The following is a 16,347-nucleotide window of genomic DNA, read 5'->3' on the forward strand; positions in this document are numbered from 1 at the left end:
AGAACCGTTCTCTTCACAAGCTTCCCGGCAACTGGAACTGTACAGAAGAGTCTACTGAACAGTCCAGTACCTGCCGCAGACCAGTGATACCATCGACTGAGGAGTTGTGAAGGTGGCTGCATTACTTTTTATTGAGTCGTAGTTCACGTAGTTACTCTACCGCAAATCATAATCCAATTCCTCGAGTAGTATTCAGCACAGTGAGCAACACCATATAATTCAATACTGAAGCACTGAGTATTTCGAGGCGTACTGGACGCACTGGCTCTGCATATTTAACTAGTAGGATGGGTAGGTTCCGGCAGGTTACCGTGGACGATGGCGGCGCCACGGCGCTGTTATCGGCCGCAGCTGGCGCTACCTCTCCTTCCACCCCCTCCTCTTCCCACTCCTTTCCGCAATACGCCCGACCCCCACTAACGCCACCCGCACCCACACCATTACTCGGCGCTCGGCCCTGTCCCTACTTTCGGCAGGAATGCTACTCTGAGCTCCATGTCTGTGCTGCGGGTAGCGGACGTATTAGGGGCAGATGGAAGCGTGTCCCTGCGCCAACCTCCAACACCAGACGTTCCTGAGCAGGTGTGCTCTCTGCTCCTCAACTTCTGCTATCTACAGAGGTACTGGGGGATATGGCATTCATTCAGTATTATTCGAGCTGATTTGTGGATACAAAGTCGTTTGTAAGTCTGCTCTTAAGATGTAAAGTACGTTTGTTTTTCATAGCGTCTCCATATTCCATCATTTCATAAAACTAACTGAAACGCCCTGCTTATCCCGCAGGACAGGGCAGATAGCATAAATTGTGGAAAGGGGCCAAAATAAGGGCTGCCAGTTACTCGTGAACGTACAACTTTATTATTTGATTAAACAAAAGTTTATTTGAAGAAAAACAGCGATTTAATCGTTGGGACTTAATTACCGGCTGAAAGCCACTTTCCACTTTAATTTAAAAACAGCTGAAGGCGAATAACTTAAAACGCAAGCATAATCAGAAATTTAACAGGCAAGCCTTATCTTAAAACAGTTCTTTAGTTAGGCTGAAGTAAACAAGTTAAATTCAAATCAACTGAAGGCCTAACACTTAAAACTCCATAAGATTATTTTTTTTATTACCAAAAGCCTTACGTGAAACAGTTTTTTTTTTAATTTAGGCTGAAGGCCTTAAGAGCAAAAGAACTCAAAATCGGCTAAAGGCCCGACACGTAAAAAATTCAAGAACATTAAAATTTTTAGAATGCCAAAGGGCTTACCTGAAACAGTACCTTAAACTAGGCTGAAGGTCTTAGAGGAAAACAATTCTAATTTTAAAAAATCGGCTAGAAGCCATACAAGTACAAACAACAAGAACAAATAAGGGTGATAAGATGTTCGAGGGTCGGCCTGTAATTCAAAAACTAAAGCCGTCGGCACACGGACAGTGCTGTCGAACGTTAACGTTGAGCGTGCCAAGTTCAACGTGCTGCTGAACGCTCAGGAACGATGTGACTTGTGCATACGATACGTGGTCCCCAACGGGGTATACGCCATCGCAACGCACTCCAGCGGCAGTTGCGGGATGTTTCTAGTTCGTAAATCACACTGTTTACTCAACGGCCGCGGATAAAATGGCCACGTTAGCTCTATTAAAACGTACATTTCCTCCATCGTCCACGAAAAGGAAAGTACCATGTCCATTACAAACAGTGCGGTACAAATTTGGAATACTTCTCCGCCTAAGATAAACAATATTTCATCATTCCCACATTTTAGTAAAACCCCAAGGTCAGTGTTACTCGATCACTGTTCCTACCCAGTAGCAGAATCTTTGCAACATGTGAACTACGAAACGCGAAAAAAAGGAGCAAAATATCTTTAGATAAGTAGCGCAAGCTGTCCTGTAGATTAAGTCAATCGAACAGTCACCCCTCAAAAAAGGTTAACTTATGTTTACATAACATCAAATATTATAGAATATACCTATATTAAACTAATAATAAAGTATCAGAACCTAATAAAAACGCCAATGATAAGAAAAAAAAATTCGCCGTGTCAAAACGTGAACCATTGTCTCGACGAATATTTCTACAAGACATTGACGCAACTCATTACGCTTTTTTTTTTTTTTAGACGCTACTACTTTTTTTTTCAAGTGCTCTACCATCTCTTTTTTTTGTTTTTCCCCTCCGCGGGCAAGTGCTCTACCAACTTTTTTTTTAACTTAAATGAAAGTGAAAATAAAAAAATAAAAATCCGTATTCCAAGCGGATGGTTTTATCTTTTTTTTTTTTTTGAGAGCAGGAAGGCAGGGTAAACAAACAATCTTTATTCGTACAATTGTACTATCTTAGGGATAAGAAAAGGATCGAGACAGCAAAAACAAAGCAAAAACAATTTGGAAACCAGAAAATCAACGTAAAGGCCGCCCTTGTTTGTTTGTGTAACATGAAGAAAGTAAATGACAATCCTAGTCACGGGCGGGAGTGAAAATGAAGTTATCATCTGCATCACAATCCCTGCAGCACGCGGTGTCGCATCATAAATCTGGCAGACAGCCATTTCTGCCTTTGTGGGCGGCATATATTCATGTATTTCTCCTGCGTCGACCATGTAGGGGCCCGTTGTCTTCTCAGTGTGCTGTATGCCAATATAACTGAACCGCGCAGTATTGTTTCTAGTCGTTCTGCTGCAGGAGTCTTCTCAGTTCTGGGACACCCCAGCTGTCGGGCGGATTGTGAAAAACACTTCCTAAAAAATTGGAAAAGTAAGTCCTGTATTTCGTATGACTCCGTATGAGCTCGTGTTGTTCTTGTAAATACATCCAATAATCCATCACGGACTTAATATCGTACGAATACAAATATTTCGTCGCACGTCCAGCGATCCAATTGACCGCATACGTCTTTTGTTTGGGAAAAAAGGTCTTGTCCGGTAGAAAAAGTACATCCGATGTGATTTCTGTGTAGTTAGTGCGCCGAAGGAAGGCCAATATTCGACGCGTCAGCATCCAGACGTCCCTCGCTGCGCCACACACTAAACCATGTTCTTCCGTTGCTAACAGGCCGCAGTTTGTGCAAAGAGGAGAATCGACCATATGAATTGTATGTAATCGACTCCTGGTCACAAGTTTACGGTTTATAAGAATGTACCACATCGATCTCGCTGCTGTTGACAGTAATGGAGTATGCACTGCACACCAAATGTGGTTCCACGTTCTCGACGGGTATTTGAATTCCATTACGTTGCAGGCGTGGTGATCCATCAAGCACCTATAGATCTCCCGAGTCGTGGGTAATCTCGTCGAAGATACTTTCAGACGAACATAACTGTAATCAACCAGAAATGAGGCAATGTGTGCAAGAGAAGGCGAAATATTGCCCACCGCAATAGGGGGTTCGTACGAAGGCGGAACAAGTACTTCTATCAGAGCTGACGTAATGGTGTGCTTTCGTTGTTGCCAATTTCGTATCATCGCTCGCATGTAAAGCGCCAGAGCTTTGTTTCGCACGTTTGTGAGGTTGAGGCCACCGTTCCGGAAGTGCAGCGTTAACGTGTCATACGTGATCTTAAACAACATCCCAGTACTAACATAGTAACCAAAGGCAGCCATGAGGCGGTCTGCAATACCCTTCGGTATTGGTAGGACCTGCGCTAAATGGGGCAGACGTGACGCTATGTGAACGTTAGTGTATGCCACACGCTGGATCATGTCAAAGGCTCTCAGTGAGTTGTTCCGTATCGCCAGACGAACATTTTGCAGAAGCCGCCGAGAACTCGCCGCCGCTGACCGCCGTAGTGAGCGGGTAAAAGTGATCCCCAGACATCTCAGCGATTCCACCGTCTGAAACGGTCCCGGTATGTCTTCCAGACCCCGTCCAATGTGCATAATTTTGGATTTCGTCATGTTAATGACACTGCCTGCTGCTGTCCCGTAAGAGTCTAGATATTCAACAGCCTGATGCACTTCATGACCTGATCTGACAAGAAGTATCAGGTCGTCCGCATATGCGCGACAAACGAAAGAGTTCTCATTAAGCGCTATCCCAGTAAGTGAGCGCCTCATAACACACATCAGCGGCTCAAGCGCTATCGCAAACAGCATCATGGAGAGTGGGCACCCTTGTCGGACGGAGCTGTTAATAGGAACCGAGCCCGCTTCCCGACCGTTTACAATCACCTTCGATGTAGCCCCTCGTATTAGCCTCATAATGATGGAGATGAAAACAGGTGGAATCTCCATTCGGCTCATGACTGACGCCAAGAAGTCGTGGTTTATCCTGTCGAACGCACGGTCGAAGTCCACAGATATCATCGCTGCTCGCATTTTACAAGTTTCCGCAAGGGCGATAACGTCACGGTATTCACTTAACGCCGAGGAGATGTTGCTTCGCACCCCTAGGCAAGCCTGATCAGGGGATATTGTCCTGGATATCGCCAGCTTGAGACGAGACGCTAGTAGCCGTGCAAAAATTTTATAATCGGTGTTTAGCATAGTGAGAGGCCGATATTGAGTAACACTACGACTCCTCTCCATCTTCGGGATGGGAAGAAGAAAGCCCGTCAGAAAATCCGACGGTAGGCGCATGTTCGGACTCATCGCCTCATTGTACATCGACACCAACTGTGGCATCATCATGTCCTCGAATTCGCTATAAAACTCTAGCGTAATCCCATCTGGCCCCGGTGATTTATGGGCCGCTCCTTTTGTGAGTGCCACCTTTATATCGTCTTCTGTGAGTGGCTCCATAAGCGCTGCCTTATCCGTCTCTGTCAGTGTCGTTTGCAGATGTTGCAGTATCTCGCCCCTACCTGACGGTCCGTCGGTGTACCGGCATAGAGATGGCGGAAATGCTCTAAAAATTCATTTCCAATGTCCTGTTGTGTTGTCAGTTGACGGCCATCTAAACCGTGGAGCACTGTTACCAATGCCCGGCGGTAACGCTTATGTTCCCGCGACACATGGTGCATCGAGGTACGTTCCCCAGTGATGGTGTCGAGACATCTTGCCCGTATTGGGATGCCACCCAGTCGTCGTCGCGTGATCGATAGGATTTGTGCCTTGACACGATGAACTTCCGCATGATGTTCTGCAGACGGCACCTGGAAGGACAGCTCACGAAGCATGGTGTAATAATAATCAAGAGTGTCTCTCTGCCATCTCGCCTTATCCCGACCATACTGTATTAGAGCTCTTCTTATTGCCGGCTTAGTGCACTCGAGCCACCATTGAAGCATGGAGGTATACGTTGGTAGACGGCGTTGACATGTGGTCCATACCTCCTCGACTCTCTGACGACATTCGGGGTCCGCCAAAAGGGACGAATTGAGCTTCCATATCCCGTGGCTTCTCCACACACTTTGCCTAGGGAGTGACATGGTACAAATGTAAGCCAGATGATCAGTAAATGCCGCAGGCCATCGTTCCGCGTCGACCACCTTATCCTGTAGGCCAACCGAAACATATATTCGATCGAGTCTGCTCGCCGAGTGACTGGTAAAAAAAGTATATCCCTCACGGTTCCTATGAATCATGTCTCAGGTGTCGCTTAACTCCAGATCCCGGCATAGCACATGCAATTCACGACAAGTATTGTAATGTGGTGTCTGGTCTTTTTGGGCTAAAACACAATTGAAGTCACCACCTATAATGAAATGATCGAATCTGCCGGTAAATAAGGGCACAATCTCTTCCGAATAATATCTCGCACGCGCCCGTCTGTTGTCTGTGCCGGAAGGGGCATAAACATTGAGAATGCGAATTCCATTAACAGTTATCGCCAGTCCTCGTGCCGAAGGTAGATAAGCCAGGTCTCGGACCGGAATCCCGTCCCGGACCATTATCGCCGTTCCACTGTCGTTGTTCGAGTGCGGCGAGGTGTAGGAGATGTATCCATGTACGTCCTGGAACTCAGGAATGTAAATTTCCTGCACCATCAGTATATCCACATCCGACGCGTATATCATGTCCCTAAACAACTGCTGTTTCACGGGCGATCTAATGGTATTTACATTCACTGTCCCTATTCTGTATGCCTGGGGTCGAGTAGCTGTCATCTCCACATGATGTTAAAATGATAAAGTTTCACCGTGTCGGTAGTCCCGTTGCACATCCGCCGAGGGTCGCCCGAGGAACGTGTTCCTGCGGCATTAGGTTTCTTGAGATGCGGATGGATGCAAGGCCCCACCAATAGAATGGTCCGCATCGGTGATGTCGTCGTCCTGCTCATACCAGCTGATACTATTGGTGTGCTCCAAATTTTCCTGTGCGGCATTGTTGTGTGACATCTGTTGTTCTTTCGCAGCTGTAGACTCCACCGCCGAAGGGGTAGCAGGCCCCTGGGCGGATGCGTCGTCTGAACGATATAACATCATTTCACTGTCCGAATTCATATGATCTGCGACATCCGAAGCTTGTGGTTCCATGTCAGACAGGTCCATAGTGTTAGACTCGTCTGGGCTCCCTAGAAGAGAAGGGAGCGTCTCCGCAGAGTTTAGTCGGCGCTTCTTGCGGCGCTTTGGCGAGCGTTGTTTGCGGGCCCTAACCTCGGCCTCTGGTGTCGGCGCATCTTGCATCTCCTGCGTTCCCGCCGCCACCACAATCCCCTGGGGCCGTTCCACTTCAGCTTCCATGCCTATTGTGATGCTCTCATCCTCTTTCTGCGCCACCTGTAGTGTCTGAGATTGGAGGTTGGTCGGAGCCATTCTTTCTTCAGTGGCGTCCGATGGCGCCTCAATCAACTGCGGCGTCGGTTCGATGGTGCGCTCCGACCTCGGCGTCACCTCCCCGCGAAGTGCCGTCACGTAAGTCATCGGCAGTGACGTTGGTGTGGTCGGATTCTGGAAGTCTCCGCTGGGGAGTTGCACGAGTCTCCTCTGCATACACGCTGATCGAAGATGTCCTTCACCACCACACCCGGAGCATGTCCTGGGCTGTCCATCATAGATGACAATAGCTCTACAGCCGCCGATGTTTATGTACGATGGCACATGTTTTGTAAGGGCAATTCGCACCTGTCGGACACCATTGAGCACTGGATACGTGCTAAAACTTGCCCAGCGTTCGGCCGTATGACTAATAACTCTGCCATATGGCTGGAGTGATTCAGTGACCAATGATTCGGGTACCTCGAAAGGCAACTCGAAGATTCGAATCGTACACACGCCCAGGCCCGAATGAGCGACTAAAACTTCGCCAATATGACCATCGGAGTGTCGGAACTGGAATCCTCGTTTGGCGTCTTCAATGATCCTATCACATGCTGCGTCGTCAATCATCTTCACGTAAAGAGTGCTGCTCACGATTGATAAATGAATTCCAATAATCTCCGTGTAATTAAGATGCACTTCGTCCCTCAAGAAACGTTCGATTTCGAAAGCCTTCGGTCTTGCATACTCGTTACAGAACGTGAACTGTATCGTGGTTTTTCGGAAATTGTGTGCCATTGCGTTCGATTTAAACAGTAACACACGCGAGTGACGACGGTGTAAACACCGCTTCTTCCGCGACCGTTCGCAGCCGAGACGTAAACAAGTCCGAGCTGCTCCGCGGCTAAAGGCGGACTGTTTCCCACATTTTAGTAAAACCCCAAGGTCAGTGTTACTCGATCACTGTTCCTACCCAGTAGCAGAATCTTTGCAACATGTGAACTACGAAACGCGAAAAAAAAGGAGCAAAATATCTTTAGATAAGTAGCGCAAGCTGTCCTGTAGATTAAGTCAATCGAACAAAGTCACCCCTCAAAAAAGGTTAACTTATGTTTACATAACATCAAATATTATAGAATATACCTATATTAAACTAATAATAAAGTATCAGAACCTAATAAAAACGCCAATGATAAGAAAAAAAAATTCGCCGTGTCAAAACGTGAACCATTGTCTCGACGAATATTTCTACAAGACATTGACGCAACTCATTACGCTAAACCAACGACACAAGCCTTACGTCTATTCATATTATGTTACGGCTTGCTCAAAACCTTAGTCGTAGATATGTTACTAATTGAACTTTAATTATAATAAATTGTACCAAGAACAATGCGTTTTGGGTGGATCTTCAGTGTGCCACTGCCTTCAAATAGCCTACTCTCATAATACGCAAGTTACAATAACCTTTTGCCACGAATATGATGCTTCTTATTATTTTATTGGAACGAATCACACAGTTAACAACAGGTTTTCCAGTGATTCTCAATTTGCTCGCGCTCAGAAACGGCATACGTACATATACGCTTGAAATGAATGCCAATATGGTGCCTCACAACTCTGTACTGAAGGGAGCTTGCGTGCTTGTGACGTAGGTGACGTTGTGCCATCTCATTGGTCAACGCTCAGACGCACGCTCAGGATATCTGACATGACAGATATTGCTCTGCACGTTCGGAAAGACTCCCGAACGTGCTATTCCACGCTGTGACGTCAGAAACTCGGCACGCTCAACGCTCAACGTTCGGATGCACGGACCGTGTGCCGACGGCTTAACGCTCGCTTAGATGAGACTGGCAGTCGGGTCAACCATTCACGATCAGACGACAACCCAACCGACCGACAGTCAACGGACCCACCGACAAGATAACTTCCACTTCACCCGACCAGGGCACAACAGGAAGTTCAATGGAACAACGTAGAAGATATTGGCGCCACAACCAAGCATACATACAGCTGACACGCTACACACCCCGCTGGACAGCAACAACGCGATGACGAAACTACACTGCCTGAAATGTACGTCAACGACCAGGGCAGGTAACTGGAAAGTTAACGCCCACAAGGCAGAATATTCCGCTGGTGCACTTCAATACAAACAACCGAATTCAGTGAAACTCCACCGGAGGGTGGCTAGAATTTTCCAACTTGAAAACCACATTGTTGCTTGCAGGAATATCCCAACAGCTGACAACCAACTCCAAACGACACAATTTGAACAGTCTTGACTTGCTGGTAGGTTAAACCTTCGTGTCCAGGGTCGGTGAGCCACGGACCTCGTCGCAATGGGAACAGCGCCACACACTCCGACACCGCGTATAGACCGCCAGCGGGCCCCGCCAAACTACGACCCGCCGAGAATTCCTCGCTGCTCCACACCAACCGACCGACAGCACTAAAATAACTGGACAGTCTACATCCACAAACACTTAGATGGAGAAAGCGACCAATGCTAAAAGCAGTGGTTCAAATGGTTCAAATGGCTCTGAGCACTATGGGACTCAACATCTTAGGTCATAAGTCCCCTAAAACTTAGAACTACTTAAACCTAACTAACCTAAGGACATCACACACATACATGCCCGAGACAGGATTCGAACCTGCGACCGTAGCAGCATCGCGGTTCCGGACTGAAGCGCCTAGAACCGCTCGGACGCAGCGGCCGGCCGGGGAAGTAATAGCAGTGCCGCAAAGATAATACAGTAGGGCTTATATCGATAAGCGCTGCTGCTGCCGCTCACGCACAGGCAAAGCAGCAACTCAGTGACACAAGTAATTGCAACTAACATAACGAGGTGGCAGTACAGCAAAAAATGTTAAAAAGATATTAAGTAAGAGATGGCACGAACACGAGCCACGCACGGCTCACTAATATCGTACGAAGAATGATAGATATTCTCAGCACTGCTTCAAGATAGAGCATTTCCTGGTTTGCGATATTTAATGCTAGATAAATTAAATAAATCCTACTACACACAGTCTGAAATCATATACGAATATCTCAAGAGACACGTTTCGTGTGAAATTTGATCTCTATGTTCCCGTATTCCTTGCTCAAATCTGCCGGCACTAAGTGTTACCTTCCATTAGCTCCTTTTCCTAAAATCTACAGGCATCTCATTTTGCTTCATATCACTTTTTTATGATATTTTTCTTCTGCACTTTTAAAACATACTTATCTAAGGATGCCAAATTTCTTCTGCAGCATATCGAGCATCTTGATGTAGGATCCGCAGCTGTAATAACGGTTTTCTAGAAAATATCATCACTATTTGCATTTTCTTTCTGTTTCAAATCACGACCGGTTTCGGCCCCAAAGGCCGTTACTCAGTGGTATATGTGGACATGGAAGACGTGAGTCCTGTGTTCTCTTAAGACGCGTGACATATACCACGGCATAATGGCCCTTGTGGCTGAAACTGGTCGTAGTTAAAAATAGAAAGAAAATCGCAAATGATGCTGACATTTTCTTCATTACTCTGTATGTTTTTCCCCTGCTTTACTCTTTCAGATACTTCAGCATTCGCTAAGATGCCTATCAATTTATTTTTATCAGTTTTTCTCCACAGACAGACTTGTATGCAGTCTCTGCTTCTTTCAGTGCGCTGAAAGTAACTGCAGTGTTAGCACGATTCGAAAAACAGCCCGTGACTAACGACAGTGCAGTAGCCTGCCCAGAAAAAACATGCACAAATCATCTCTAAGTCGCAGCCGTTAAACTAAATCATGGAGGTATAATCATCCTCCTTTAGTGAGAATATCGAAAAATGTGACTGGTTACATTTACTTGTATCTTCAATTGATTCATATCGCTCATATTGTTACTACTCAGTGAACAGCACACAGTATTCAAGTTTTGTCTCCCTACACACTGTAGGCTTATATACTGTCCAAATTGAACTTTTAAGATTAGTCTCAGATTCTGCGGTTCTAGTTTCACCACCCAGTAGGTTCTTTGTCTTGCTTCCAGTTTTCTTAATATGCTATCCTATCTATGTGAACTACGTCTATTTTTCCCGCTTGTTTTTTACAACAAGAAAAAGTTGAAACGCAGGTAAAAATGTAAATTAGCCTACCCACTCCTGCGAAACCCAATTCGTTACAGCAAACCAACATTACAGGTCGTCAAACAAAGCTTGCAGTCAAAGCTTAGGCCACATTCGCGACAAACGAAAAAATCCAGCCGTGGACACACGCGATGGAGTTCAAACAAGTCCGATAAAAACATACTGCATATATGAAACATTGGAAGCAAATAGCACTTCCAGTGGCGATTAATGTCGGAAATGTTGACGTGACGCTCTGCTTAGAAGAAAGGCTGTGTTCACAATACGAACCATAGCACAACAATAAGTGTAATATGATCCGTCTGAAATAACGCAAACATGACATTAACCAGATGGCCATACAGCCAGAACCTGCAAAGATCATTAACGAAATTGTAGCATCTTCACTAATGATCAAACGAACGGAACCTCTAGATAATATGTGATAGCATAGGACACAAGCCGGATCAGAAACCGACTCCAGACACCTGAGAAGAAAACAACATTATGAATCCAACAGGGCGACATCAATACAGAGAGCGAAAGCAAACAGTGAAAGACACTTCCATGACCGGAAACCAAATTCAAAATATTCTTGTCAGTTCATCCAGCCAGGAATTACCAAAGGCTAATGCCGATTAAGAAAATAACGATATCAAAAGATTTAGTGTACGATCCTCGCATGAACTGGTCTGGTAACTGTATCAATTAAATGAACATCGAGCTACAAACGTACCACAGCCATAAATGTAAAGAAAATGATATCCGTAACTAACAGAATAAAGGACCAATTATAAAAGATGGAAGTAGACTTAGCTTTGATGCAGGACATTACTTGCATACGACCATACTGTAACTTTAGGTGACATTGCGGAAACTGCTATTTCGCACGGGTAAGGTATTCCGTGGAATCTCGCTCCTTCACTTTCTTCAAAAAGAAGAACAACGGGCTATTTGTACAATACACAAATGATCTACATTTATGTCCCATCCACCAATGGCGCCGAAGTTAGAAGGATGTTAATTTCTTCAGACGTAACTGGCACAATTGTTTCGCAACTTGCGTGCATCCACAGTTGTTGCCGGAGACTTCACCAGTGTTACAGACAAGAAATATCAAACAACCAAGTTTAATAATAGTTCTAAATTAGGTAACTTCGTCAAATATGCCAAATTCACTGAAAAATGGTGTAATGAACGCGTCACGCATACGACATTCAGGAATCAGACTTGATCATAAACACGGTGTAAACGATAACTGTTTGAAACGTACCTCAGTGGTATAGGTTAAGTCGAACACTTCGATATGAGACCCTTGTGCTCAATCAAGCAGAGAAACATCAAATTGGCCTACAAAAGAAACCTAAGCTACAGTTCATGCGTGAGGCGCGATAAGTTTAATGTCCTCTAGTCCTGTTATAACACCGGCTTTCGTTTACACAGACAACTGCCTTGCCGCAGTGGTAAACGGATTTCCGTCAGATGACCAAAGTTAAGCGCTGTCGGGCTTGGCTAGCACTTGGATGGATGACCGTCCGGTCAGCAGGGCGCTGCTGGCAATCGGTGTGCGTTCATTCCTTGTGAAACCAATTGAGGAGCTACCTGATTTAGGAGTAGCGTTTCCGGCCACGAAAACCTGGCGGGAGAGTGGTGTGCTGACCACACGCCCCAACATTTCCGCATCCAGTGACACCTGTAGGCTGTCAGTCAGTACCGTTAGAGTCCTCCGAGACCTGTTCGGACGGAGTTTAGTTCCGATTAGTTCGTGTACATTAGTAAGTTTACCTTTCATGTGAAGGTAATAAATGAAAAAGAAAGTAATTACGTTTTCAGTTCGCAGTTACAAGCACACTTGTCATGTACTAAGAAGACCAGAGATACAAAAGATTTAATGATAACGCTCTTAAAAAGCGCAGAACTGTGTGGTGAAATTTACATAAACCACAATTTTACAATTTTAATGGCTCGGCTAAGCCGGAGACGTAAGAGAGCCAGACGATGTAAAAAATCTCGTGCGGTGCAGATTCACTGGGGCTTAGATAGCTTTATTGGGAGTCGTTTGCAGGCTCGATAGACTACAAGTGTCGTGTATCAAGTTGTTCTCCCCGATTTTCCCTGAATCACTGTGGAACGTTGTAAACAGTCATCTTTCACAGCCGGCCGCTGTGGCCGAGGGGTTCTAGGTACCTCAGTCCGGAACCGCGCGACTGGTACGGTCGCAGGTTCGAACCCTGCCTCCGGCATGGATGTGTGTGATGTCCCTAGGTTATTTAGGTTTAGGTAGTTCTATGTTCTAGGGGACTGTGACCTCAGATGTTAAGTCCAATAGTGCTCAGAGCCATTTGAACCATCTTTCACAACCTGTATATGAATAGACTGAATTGCTATTTCACAATCGAGTAACGTTATTACGGCCTTTATCTTTTCTGACCACTTTTGTCTTGTTTTATGGAACTGAACCAAACAACAAGTTTTTAAAAATGTCATGTATACAAAAATGGAAGCATTAAACTTTATAACGGCTGATTCATGGTGTCTCAAACATTTTGGATCAAACTGAAACAGGTGATAGTGGGTCCACAACCGATTATATTAAAATAGGGAACCAATGACCGGAAACGCATATTTATTGAGTTGTGGACATATACAGCGTACATCACATAACGACAACTTAGCTCATAGTAATTGTTCCAAGCGACGATCACCAGTCGCAATGCGGCATGAAATTCTGTCTCTCTCTTTCAGATATCCCTGGTTTCTGTTGTACCAGTAGACAGGCAGTTTGGACCCTAAAAGGCAGGTCTTCATCCATTTCTGCTGGGCTTTCGTGCAGCAACATCTTGACGTAACCACAGAGAAAAATCCCAGGGATGTTATGTCCTGCGATCGCTCTGGCCACGGGACAGGACCTCCTCTTCTAATCCAACGATGAGGGTATGTCTTGGTCAGGTGCTCGCGGACGTTAATGTCAAAGTGTAATGGAGCACCGTCTTGTTGAAACCACATCCTTTCACCGATATCAAGGGGCACGTTCTCCAAGAACAATGACACCAGGTAACATTGGCCGGTCAGACGGGAAGACAGCAAATCAGGTCCTATTAGGTGACCTTGGATCCCACCGATGTGTGTGGAGTGGGGATTGTCCTCACTCCAGGCATGGCTGTTCAAAACTCCATCACGGGTGAATGAGGCCTCATCCGTGAACAGTACAAACTGGTCAGGTGTGTATGCTCTGTGTCACGACAGACATTCAGGATATTCACAAGATTGCGGCGTAATTGCATGCACCGTTGCAATACATGCATTGAGTCTGACGGTCATCGCTTTGAGTAATTACTGTGAGCAATACTATTGTTATGTGCTGTACGCTGTGTGTGTTCGCAACCCAATAAATATTCATTTCCGTCCATTGGTTCCCTTTTCAACACAATCGGTTGTGGATCCACTAGCATCTGGTTCAGTTTGAGATACCCTGTTTAACAATTTAACGTGTCAAGAGAACCTAATTACTACCGGTTTCGGGAATTTATTTCTATCTTCAAGTGTGATAATTAATTCACAAATAATTGCGTCAAGCATTCTGAGCGCCATGAATTGGTATAAAATCAGTTAGTAAAATTGCATCGTACAGTGACATGCTAAAAGAGTTTGAGTTTACATATCACGGCGTATGTGCGGCACACATTTACATCAGTGTTGTCGATGACAACGTGATGACGCGAGAGAAACAGTTTTGAATCGGAATGGCAACGACCCACATTACGTAAGATGCTCTACAGAAGACACCCTAGAACACCATTTTGTTTGCACTGATCAAAAAAATACTTGATCAGTGTCCGACCTCAGCCATGCGGCGCCTTTAGAAATATCACCACACAATATACGACGACCGCACTAGCACTTCTCTCTGGTGGAAAATCAAAACAGCTATATGAGCTAATTGATTCATCTCGTGTGTTACGAACGACATCTACAGCAGATACAACAGGCGTAGAGACTATTTAATTCAACAACACTGGTTGTTAAAAACGAATTGGAACAGAAATAGAAATAAATTTTCACAAATCACGAGAACTCTCCCTCAGTAAGGTACACTCTTTGACATAAAACTTGACCGGCGGCCGGCCGCTTCAGAGGCTAAGTCCGCGCTGATCGCGACATGGGACAAAAAAACTGGCCAACTCGCTAATTCTCTAAGTCCGGTTATCTGCACAATCTGGCAACACTGTAGACTGCGGCACTTCCTCGAGGAAAACTTGTCCCATGATAGAGAAACTCTAGGCTGATTACGCCTGTGGTCTAGCGGTAGCGTGCGTTGTTTCTGTTCATAATGTCAGTGGATCGAGAGCAGCTGGCATAAAATATTTTTATAGCCTCTTCTGTCTGAATGCTGAAGACGTGAATGTAATGGTAGCGCAGATTCAATCTATTTCGCTTTGTGACACACCGATATCAAAATTTTATCCAGTAACGATTTTGCGGCAGATTTCCTGCAGACTGTCCTCCTCTGGACGCCGTATGCGGCAAAGCTCCGGGATCCATTTGCTGGCTACTGGCAGCGGCCGTGGCGACAGCAGCGGCGCTGCACACCCCCGTTCTTTATCGAAAGCGCCTGCTACCGCTCATCGCTTTTGATGATTTAAAACGCTTTATTATTAAATGTTGCTCCACAGAAAATTTCTACAATTTCCATTCACGCACAAAAGCAACGGAGACAGACGCCCTGATTAGTAGGGGGTATTATATTACATTAATCGGCAAGAGCTGAGTATGGCCCGAAATTAATTTTATAGACTGGGACGAAATGAAACCACCTCACTACATTCGATGAATTTATAAATGCTTCATACCTCGTTTCTTTTCCTTTCAAACTCAATTATTTGTGCAACTTTTGGTCAATGTTTGGATGTTTTCGTCAAGCCAGAGTGAGCGCCTGTGGTGTAAAGTGTATTACAGTTTTTGTTTCATTCCTTATGGTAAGTCTATGCGATAAACTGTGTGAATACCTTGCAATGCATGCTCTGTAGCAGTGCAGGAACACTGCACATTTGGAGTTCATGAAGTATTTATTGTTGATCGGAAGTGATAGTTAAGGTCATCAGATTTAAACCAGAAACATTTGTCGTTTTGAAGGTTTCAGAGAACGGAAAGGAATTGCTAACGCCGGTGTTAGAAAACGTCTACAGTTAAATGCTATTGCAAAAATTTAGAAGAAGGGAACTATATTAATGAACATGTGCACTTCATAAACAACCTTCTGACATGTTAGACCTATATGACGAACAAAGCTCAAATTTATATCGTTGACAGTCGGTTTGAATCTTTTCAGGGTCTATTTTACAGTGAAGCACCTTGGAATTTGCAAAGCAGAAATCCATGATATTAACTTAATTTACTAAGTCGAAATCGGACGAAGATTGATGTTTAAAGGCATTCTTCAGATTTCGCATAAGAAATTTTTAGCAGCAGTTTGCAACTCCATTAATTAAAATGGAAAATAAAAGGTTGTAGTCAGCGGCTTCTACCGTGATTCGAACTGCTATGTCTTATAGTACAAGCACTGCAACGCACAAGGGAACCTCTGAGCTAACGACACACTGACTGCCAGAGGCGGAAT

The sequence above is a fragment of the Schistocerca piceifrons genome, chromosome 5, assembly GCF_021461385.2.
Source record: "Schistocerca piceifrons isolate TAMUIC-IGC-003096 chromosome 5, iqSchPice1.1, whole genome shotgun sequence".
Taxonomy (NCBI): domain Eukaryota; kingdom Metazoa; phylum Arthropoda; class Insecta; order Orthoptera; family Acrididae; genus Schistocerca; species Schistocerca piceifrons.